Genomic DNA, 9890 nt, shown 5'->3' on the forward strand with positions numbered 1-9890 from the left:
TGTGTGTGTGTGTATGTGTGTGTGTGTGTGTGTGTGTATATTTCAAAGAACTAAATATTTTTTTATTCATCTAAGTTTGGTTTGTGGTTTTTCTCAAAACATGTTATGACAAGAAGACTTGCTGCCTGGGTATTGACTTATCCCTCATATGTGCAAATGTTCACAATTGTTTGTCTGCTATCGGGGTCTCGATATTGTTGATGATGATGAGTCATTCTATGTTTACCCTCGTTTGTCCTATGTAGTCTGCTTTTTATCCGTTACATTTAATAATATGAAACAAATTTCGTACATGATATGATTTCCTACATTAAAGATTTTTCCTGATTTCTGTTCATGAGATGCGCTTCTCAGAATGTTAATCCAGATCGCGTAGGAAGCAGCATTTGGCATAGGATTACGTTGGGGTTAATGATTTCGACTAAGTGTTAGAATTAGGTTTATTTTTAAATGTAGTGCTGGACTTAGTGTAAGGTTTAATATTAGTGTTAATTTTACGTGTCGTTGTTAAGTTTCGTGATGGTTGTGATGCATGTGTCTGGCGTACCCTTATCACACGGGCAGCCATGAGGGGTATATTGGGCTTCATACATTTGTACCTCAGTGTCACTTTCATGACATGTGCTACTCCCTCAAACAATAATAATAATAATAATAATAGACAAAGCAACAACACTCTGGGATATACCGACAGAGAAATAAAGATTAATAGACCGGATATAGTTGTCAGAGACCACCAATAAACATGCCTATTAATCGCTATATCGATCCCAACAGATGTCAATTCTTCTGAAAAAGAAAAGGAGAAACTCTCAAAATACAAAGATCTGGAAATGTAGATAAGTGGAATGTGGATCCCCAAAACAGCAAAAATTCCTATAATAGGAGGTGTATTCAGACGAATACATAACCAAAAGCAGCAGAACTTACGAATGTATGTAACATACAGAAAACAGCACTACTAGGTAACGAACAATTTCCACGTAAAACACTTTCCATGCAATGAAAAAGTGCATGAAAAATCGGCTAAGTGGGAGAAGAAACCTCTTCACGGCAAATATGTGGCCCGTAGCACACAAGCTGGTGTTGACCAGAAGCAAACTGATCAGTGGCTACAGAGATCAGAGCTAATGGCAGAGAGTGAAGGCTTCATCTTAGCTGCTCAAGATTAAAACTACCAAGCCAATATGATAAAAAGATGGAGTAGATCCAAAGTGCCGATTCTGTAATGATGAGATTGAAACAGTGGACCACCTAATCTCTGATGTAAAGTTTTAGCACCAGTGGTGTATATATATCAAGACCCGACAGAGTTGGCCAATATCTACACTCGTTGATATGTCGGGATTATAAATTAAAATTGTTGACAGGCTGCAACTGAAGGGGAAAATGTCACGATTCTTTGTACATACAAACGGAATCATCAAACCTAATAAACAAGATATTGCTATAAAAGACCAGAAGAAATAATGACTGTCTATTGATCAACACGAGTATTCTTTATGATCATAACGTCTCGGCAAAAGCATCTGACAGCCTCAGAAAATATTAAGATGTGTTCAGTGAAATCGAAAAACATGTGGCATCTCAACACGGTTACACTACTTTTGCTGGGCTTGAGTGGACTCCATCGACCACAACATGTTGTATTCTATTCGCCAGAAGTTTTCCACGGATTCCAACATTTGCCAATTTTGAGAGTATGACATTTAGAGTCAATCCTGTCGAACGCTTTACTGAAGTCAAGATATATGACATCAGATTTCGAACCTGTTCCCAAGGCTTTATAAACATATATATATATGTATATAATAACACTAACAATGAGGGTTATTACGAAGTAGTATTAGCATTACTTTTAATTCCTTTCTACATATATATACAGCCTCAAATAGACCTACACGTGTTTCTATTGCATCCATTAGCAACCGTTGCATTTGCAAACTTACTATAATACTGGTGCAGTTTCTTAAGGGCTTTTAGTCTAATATATACATGCATGTGTGCCGGTGGATTTGTATGGTTCGTATATGTATATAAATATGTGTGCGAAAGAATTGGGAGATCTTTTGCATGAACTGACATTGAAAGCCGGGTTGCTACAGAAACAATTGTAAGTGATTCTTGACGATGTGTTAAAGTCTTTCATTGCTTTCCTAATTGGATTATAAGTGTTTAACTTTTTCGCTAATCCGACACAGCGCTTTTGCCGTTGTAGAACCTGGATTTTCTACATCTGATGAATTTTGATTTCAGTCTAGAATGCCACATTGCAGATAGCTTAAAGCTCGAGTTGAGTGCTACATTGGAAACATCCTATCATTCTATCCTCCGAAGGCTTTATATTTTTGGTCTAAACCGAATATACTTTTTTTATATTTTCGAACGTATATACATATACATATACTTACCTCCCAGCATCGCCGCACACACACACACACACACACACACACACATACATATATATATATATATATATATATATATATATATATATATATGTATAATATATATACACACGCACCCACACACACACATATATATATATATACACACACATATATGTATATATATATATATATATATATATATATATATATGTATATGTATGTATGTATGTATGTATGTATGTATATAGATATGAATATAGATATAGATAGATGGATAGATAGATAGATCGATCGATCGATAAATAAATAGATAGATACAGATAGATAGACAGACAGACAGACAAACAGACAGATAGACAAAAAGACAGACTGATAGATAGATAGACAGACAGATAGATAGATAGATAGATAGATAGATAGATAGATAGATAGATAGATAGATAGATATCGGTAGACAGACAGATGGATAGATAAATAGATAGATAGATCGATAGATAGATATAGATGGATGGACAGATGTCATGGCAGACTGCCACACTTATAGTCATCTTCTAACATTTACTGACCTCTTACTTCATAACAATAACGCATTCAGCATCTTTTCTTGACATCTCCTCCTCCTCCTCCTTCTCCCGCACCTCCGTTTCCAGTTCCATCGTCAGTGTCGCCGTCACCACCACAACCACCATCATCATCATCGTCGTCGTCGTCGTTAACAGCGACAAAAACGAGAAAGCACAAATGTGATCGACAGACCAGCTAGAAATAGCAGCCAATAACTGCAATGCATCTCCTCTCCGACGGATTATATTTTTGTAGAATCTTTAAAATAGGAAAATATGAAACATTAGATAAAATTTTATCCGACTTCGATTAATATATATTAACGAACGAAAGCTACAACATAAGTGGGACACTGCTGGCAAGAACTGGAAAGCATATCTTGGTGATTAAGGGTTACAAAAACCACAACAACAACTTCTACAACAACTAGTACAACAATAACCACAAATCCAACAAATGGGCATTTCCGGTCTTAGTTTATATAAAGGAAACCACTGAAACGTGACACGCGTAGCAAAAGTTACGTGTGCATAGCAGAATATCTTTAGCACTCATCCTATACGCCTGCTTGTCTGCACACAACTACTTCTGTCTGAGCATCGAGATCTTTGTCACTAGAACTAGCTATATACCCGACTTTCTCTCCTTCTCTCACTCTTTCTTTCTTCTTTCAGCCTTTCTCTAATTCTCTCTCTTTCTCTCTAGCACTCTGCCTGTCTATCTCTCTCGGTTTGTATTTCCTTTCTCCTCTAGACTACTTACGATCTCCCTCTCTCTATATCTATCTATCTATCTACCTACCTACCTATCTATCTATCTATCTATCTGTCTGTCTGTCTGTCTGTATGTATGTAGGTAGAATAGATAAATATGTCTATCTCCCCCCCCTCTCTCTCTTTCACTCAATTTTTCTTCTGTTTGTTTTTTCTCTCTCTGTCTCTCCTTCTCCACTTTTCTTCCCTCTGTCTAGACCTCATTCCACACTTACCTCATATATCTTGTGATTTATGCCTGTCTGTTTGATATACAAACAGGCATATATGCATATCAAACAAATGATTATATATCGATGCATGTGTATACACACACACACACACACACACACACACATACGAAACTCCGAGTAACAACGGGGGAAAGGCCTTAGCTTCGATCGAATAAATTTATCAACACTACTTACGTATCGAATGCTTCTTTACTCACGTTTGCAAATTCCAACACACCGCACACGTGCGCACACACACGTACAAATATATATGCACTTATATACATATGTATTAGCTATTAGCTTATATGTATATATATATATATATATATATATATATATATATATATATATATATATATATATATATATATATATATATATATATATGTATATATATATATATATATATATATATATATATATATATATATATATATATATGTATGTTTGTATATATGCATACGTGTATATAAATGTGAATATAGATATATAAGCATGAATATATATGCGTATGTGTGTGTCTGTATATACATACACACATACACATATATATTCATGCCTATATATTTATATACACATACACACTTACACGCCAACAACGGCAACATATCCTGCGCTTGGGCACTCAACCTGCTAGAATTATCGGCCAAGATTTTCGTCAAATTACATCCTCTTTGATAAATAGACACGTTTATAAGGTACTATGTCTGGAACTATGTAGAAGGAGTGGTCATGTTTGGAATGCATTTGGTCATAGGTCTGCTCAACCAGTACTTACATATGATTAAGTTAAACAACACCGTTATACATACATACATAGATATATACATACACAGACATATATGTATATGTATATATATATACGTATATATACGTATATATATGTATTTATATATATGCATATATATATATATATATATATACATATATATATATATATATATATATATATATATATATATATATATATATATATATATATATATATATATATATATATATAGTATTTTTTTTCTTATAGTGCCACTTTAGAAACCAGTTGCTTACGCCAGCCACAACGCAAACCTTGGCATTGAAAGATGGACACAGAAAAGACGTGCAGGCACCGCTTCATGTCTGTGTGTTAGCATGTGTTTCATCTATTTGATAAATGTAATAAAAATATATATGTATATGTATGTTTATCTTGATATGCATATGTGTATGTAAGGTGAAACGAAACGGTGCAATAGTGCCAACAAGAGGGGGAAGTCTTATGCTGAGACAAGTGTGCGCATTCTTGGTCACATGTAACAAGCCGATACATGCTTGCTTCCGTAAGAATTTTCCTTACTGCCTCCCTCCTTCTCTCTCTCTCTCTCCATCTCTGAGTTTCACTCTCTTTCTTTCTCTATTTCTTCCTGTATTTCGAGCAGTTGTTGTACTTCGTCTAGGCGTTCGCCTCTATTCATTCAACCATTCATTCATTCGTATATTTATTTATTTAATCATTAATTCTGTCATTCGTTCATTCTTTCAATCGTTAATTCGTGCCTTCTTTCTTTCCATTCGTTCGTTCGCTCGCTCGTTCGTTCGTTCGTTCGTTCCATGCTCTATCGTTTCAATCTTTCTTTCATTTATTCATTTATTCATTAATTGCATTCAGAATCATAACACAACTGAAAACACGACATTACCATTACAATTGTCTGCTAGCAACTACAAAACAATTACGAAATACACACACACACACAGAGACACACAGAGACACACACACATACACATACACACACGCACACACAATACAATAGGACCACCCCGATAACACCCACAAACTACCCACAAAGAAAACGAAGGAAGAAAGACTAAACAAACAAACAAAACACGGTAAAAAGACTTAAGCAAAAACAAAACCCGCTAAAATTAATAATGAAAGAAAAGAAAAAAGTAAACGCGAAACACGGAATTGGTTTCTACCAATGAACAACTCAAGAATACTTATTCCCGGAGACAACCACTGAAGCCGTTTGGTCGTCTCATTTGTTGTTGTCCAATATTTTTCCGTTCTGTTGCTGTTTTCTTCGCTGCTGCTGTCTCCACTCTTCAACGTTTGTAACTATTCTTTATATTTTCATTAATATTATTTTTATTTTCATTTTCATTTTCATTTTCATTATTATTATTATTATTATTATTATTATTATTATTATTATTTTTATTTTCCATTTTTATTATTATTATTATTATTATTATTATTATTATTATTATTATTATTATTATTATTATTATTAATTATTAATTATTATTAGTGTTGTTGATATTGTTACGACCATTATCATCGTCGTGGTCGCCATCGCCGTCGACGTCGTCGTCGACGTCGTCGTCGTCGTCGTCGTCGTCGTCGTCATCTTCGATAGCGACCCCGAGAAGAAGAACATCAACAACATTCTCTTCAGATTGGAAAATACCATCAACTCGACTACCTTCGACGGTGCTTTCTTTATCTCGCTGCTTGTTTTGATTAGCAACTCCACAACATCAACACCACCAACAACACCCACCGCCGCCACCTTCTGGTCTCCCTCTCTCTCTCTTCCTCCCTCTCTTTCTCTCCCCTTCTTCCTCACACACACACACACACACATACACCGCAGGGGAAAATACTCCACCGGTAGGTGTTGATCCACGTGAACGACGATAACACTTGCTTTCCTTGTCTGTTTTCTTCTTATTATTATTATTTTCATTCTCTTATATTTTCCTTTTCTCTTCCTCTCTTCCTCTCTTCACTTCCTCCTCATTGTTCTGATGTCTGAAACTTCCTCTACCTTACCTGATTACCTTATATTCCCCCCCCCTCTCTCTCTCTACTATTACCTTCTCTTCTCTTTCTATCTCCTTCAATATATCCATTCATCATTTTATTTCCTATTACTTTCTAGAAATTTCCAATCACTTTCATCTTCTTTTTCCCTCCTATCTCCATTTTTCTCTTCATTGATTGATACATAAACCTCTTCATTCCACTTTCCCCCCCTCTCTCTCTCTCTCTCTCTTTCTCCCGCTCACACTCTCTCTCTCTCTCTCTCTCTCTCTCTCTCTCTCATTTTATATTCCACGTTCTCTGTCACCATACATATACAAACAACTGTATATCTACACACATATACCCAAACTTATATTTGTACATACAGACACTCACACAGATTTTGTGTCTGTCTGTTTGCCTGTCTGTCTGTCAGTTGCTCTCTCTCTCTCTCTCTCTCTCTCTCTCTCTCTCTCTCTCATTCTCTCTCTGCTCTTTCTCTCTGTCGTTTTCTCTATCAGTTCTTCAGTGTTTGTTAACAGAACATTTTTATCGAAAGCACCATCGCTATCTCCGCTTCCCCACACCGCATCTTGTATTCGATTTGTCGCTTTCTTTCTATTTTATCCTTTTTTTTTTACTCACACACACACACACGCACACACACACACATACATACACACACACAGACGCACACAAATACACACACACCCTTTATTCCATCATTTAGCCAGCCAATCCTCAGATCAACCACTCAAACATCCAGCCTCGTTCTCGTACAACTGTCACACATACCCAAATCCAAGCAAAAACTCTCCATTAGTTCACTTTTCACTAAGGCACTCATTCAGTGACAACATACCAAGGCTTTTGAGCCATTTTGAATGCAGAAAGACCAAGCAATACCCGATAATAATAATAATAATTTATAGGAAAAGTGTGTGTTCACCCGGATTGACCGCGTTAACCATTTTTATATTTCAATTGAACTGAAACTACAGTTTTGTTTCTAATTCTTACTTGGCAATTTATTTATTTATTTAGTTAGTTATTTTAGTTGTTTTATTTTTAATTAATTAATCTTTACAAATTCTTCTCGATTCTTTTAATTTTACCCAAAGGGATGATTTTGTCTGGAACAAATTAATTAACTGGAACAAGTTAATTAACGCAAAAAATCGTAAAAGAAATAACGTAACGAATACAAACTCCAGTCAAAATTTAAAAAAAACAACAACTATTAGAAGAAGAAGAAATAATAATAATAATAATAATAATAATAATAATAATAATAATAATAATAATAATAATAATAATAATAGTAATAATAACTTAATAGCAGTAATAATAATTAAAGGAAAATTCTTCCACCAGTAAGAAAAACAAAAACAAAACAAAACAAACTCATTTGAATTACTCTACTCTAAGAATACGGAAGCTTATACCATTTTTAGGTAAGTAAAATTTTGTTTCTTATTAGATAACACAACATCATACCAACAACAAAAACAACAACATCGATAACACTGCTTTTGCCATTAGCGTCAATAAAAATAATAACAAAGCAAATCTCTACATAGTGGCTCTATCCGTCGGAAATAGCAGCCAAATTTCTTTGAAAAGAAAACGAAAATAACACACGAATTCTTTGGATGTTTTAGTAATATTCAAAACACAGAATTGTCACAGCATGAGCGTTTAAATTTATTTTTTTTTAATCATACATTCACACGATCAGGTGTAAATAAGAACCTTGATTATTATATAACAGGGTCTCGGTATTTCGTATAATGTAGGGATATAGAAGGGGTTTAGTGTATTTCTGATTATTTTATCGGAGCCGGAAAAAGGAAAGACAAAGGTGACTGCATTGTGATTACATATTATTTTAAGCTTTTTTTTTTTTAGTTGAGGGTCGGCCATGCACGTTGCATTATTTAATTTTAACCTCATGAGTAATTAGACCTGGCAAAACCCAACTCTGAAGTTTTATAAACAGCTACAACAACGACGACAACAAGACCAATAACAATAACAACGGAAGACCATGCCTTTACGTAGCCGTTCGATCTGCTAGAAATAACAGATAAATTCTTTTTAACCACACCCTAATTTTCCCGGAATTAGGGAAGGCCAGATTGGACAATATAGCTGAATATATGCAAAAAAGGGGGCATGGCTATAACTGAAACGCCTTCGATTATGTCTGCAGAATTAGAACCTATCTGGGGCTATAAAACAACATCAACAACAAAAACAATGATAAGGACCACAGTATGATAGGGTAACTAAGAACTTTGAGTGACATGCTGTGTTGTTAACGTGTTTTTAACCCCAAGTAAATCTTGGCCGAGCAGACCTACGGTCAAAAGTCTTTCCAGCTATAACCATTCAAAATCTGTTGGTTTTTTTAAAAATCAATTACTGAAAACATTTTCTACAGTGCACTTCTGTATTTAAGACGGTAAAATGTAATTTAAGGAAAATTTAATTGCTATTTCTAGCATGTAGATGTTTACTTGTTGGCTTGAGTAGCGGCATGTGTTTTGACGTAACACAAGGTCAATTTTTACACGAAATCTGATATTGACGATTAAATAAATACCCAAATATTATTTATTTCTCTTAAACAAAGATTAACGCTTACATAAAATCGCAGTCTGAGAATACTACCAAAAACTTCATGTTGGTAACTTTCGAAAGGGCACCGGGTTCTTTTTAATTTTATTATTTTTTTTTTAATTCTAACAACGGTGCCATTTTAATCTCGAACCCGTGTTGCAAGCTGTTATCGCCAGAAATTAATTAAGACGATACAGAACGCATGGACTAATTTTTTTTGTTTTCTTTTAGTTCCAATAACAGTTATTTGAATGAAGGGGGACGATATGATTACGAACCGTTATTGCTTTTCTGAAGGTGTTTCACGACGTTAAGGAAATGGAAATGCTTTTTGATGTGATACCGAAAACTAGGTTGCACACTCACCACGCACATGTGATGTCATGTAAACAGCATTCCTGGTTAGTAATATAAATAGCAATGATGGTATAATAAACGTAAAGTACATGTACAATATGTGCACGCTTACTTTAATTTTGTACATGAATAAATACAGACACATGCACGCACAAGCGTACACATGCACAGGCATATTTGTATA

General features: G+C 34.8%; 1 protein-coding gene across 2 annotated transcripts in view; it reads left to right on the forward strand.

Annotated features, from left to right (window-relative positions):
* Positions 1 to 5334: 5334 nt before the first annotated feature.
* LOC149133405 (uncharacterized) overlaps positions 5335 to 9890 on the forward strand; it is a 461174-nt gene continuing 456618 nt past the window's right edge. Inside the window, exon 1 of one of the 2 annotated variants that reach the window (XM_089360392.1) lies at positions 5335 to 6029. The gene's annotated coding sequence lies outside the window, so the exon portion shown is untranslated. Of the gene's footprint in view, positions 6030 to 8044; positions 8182 to 9890 lie in introns of those variants that run through there. The other variant, XM_089360391.1, reaches the window with a different exon arrangement.

Source organism: Octopus bimaculoides, chromosome 11, assembly GCF_046866305.1.
Source record: "Octopus bimaculoides isolate indiv1 chromosome 11, ASM4686630v1, whole genome shotgun sequence".
NCBI classification, from domain to species: Eukaryota; Metazoa; Mollusca; class Cephalopoda; order Octopoda; family Octopodidae; genus Octopus; species Octopus bimaculoides.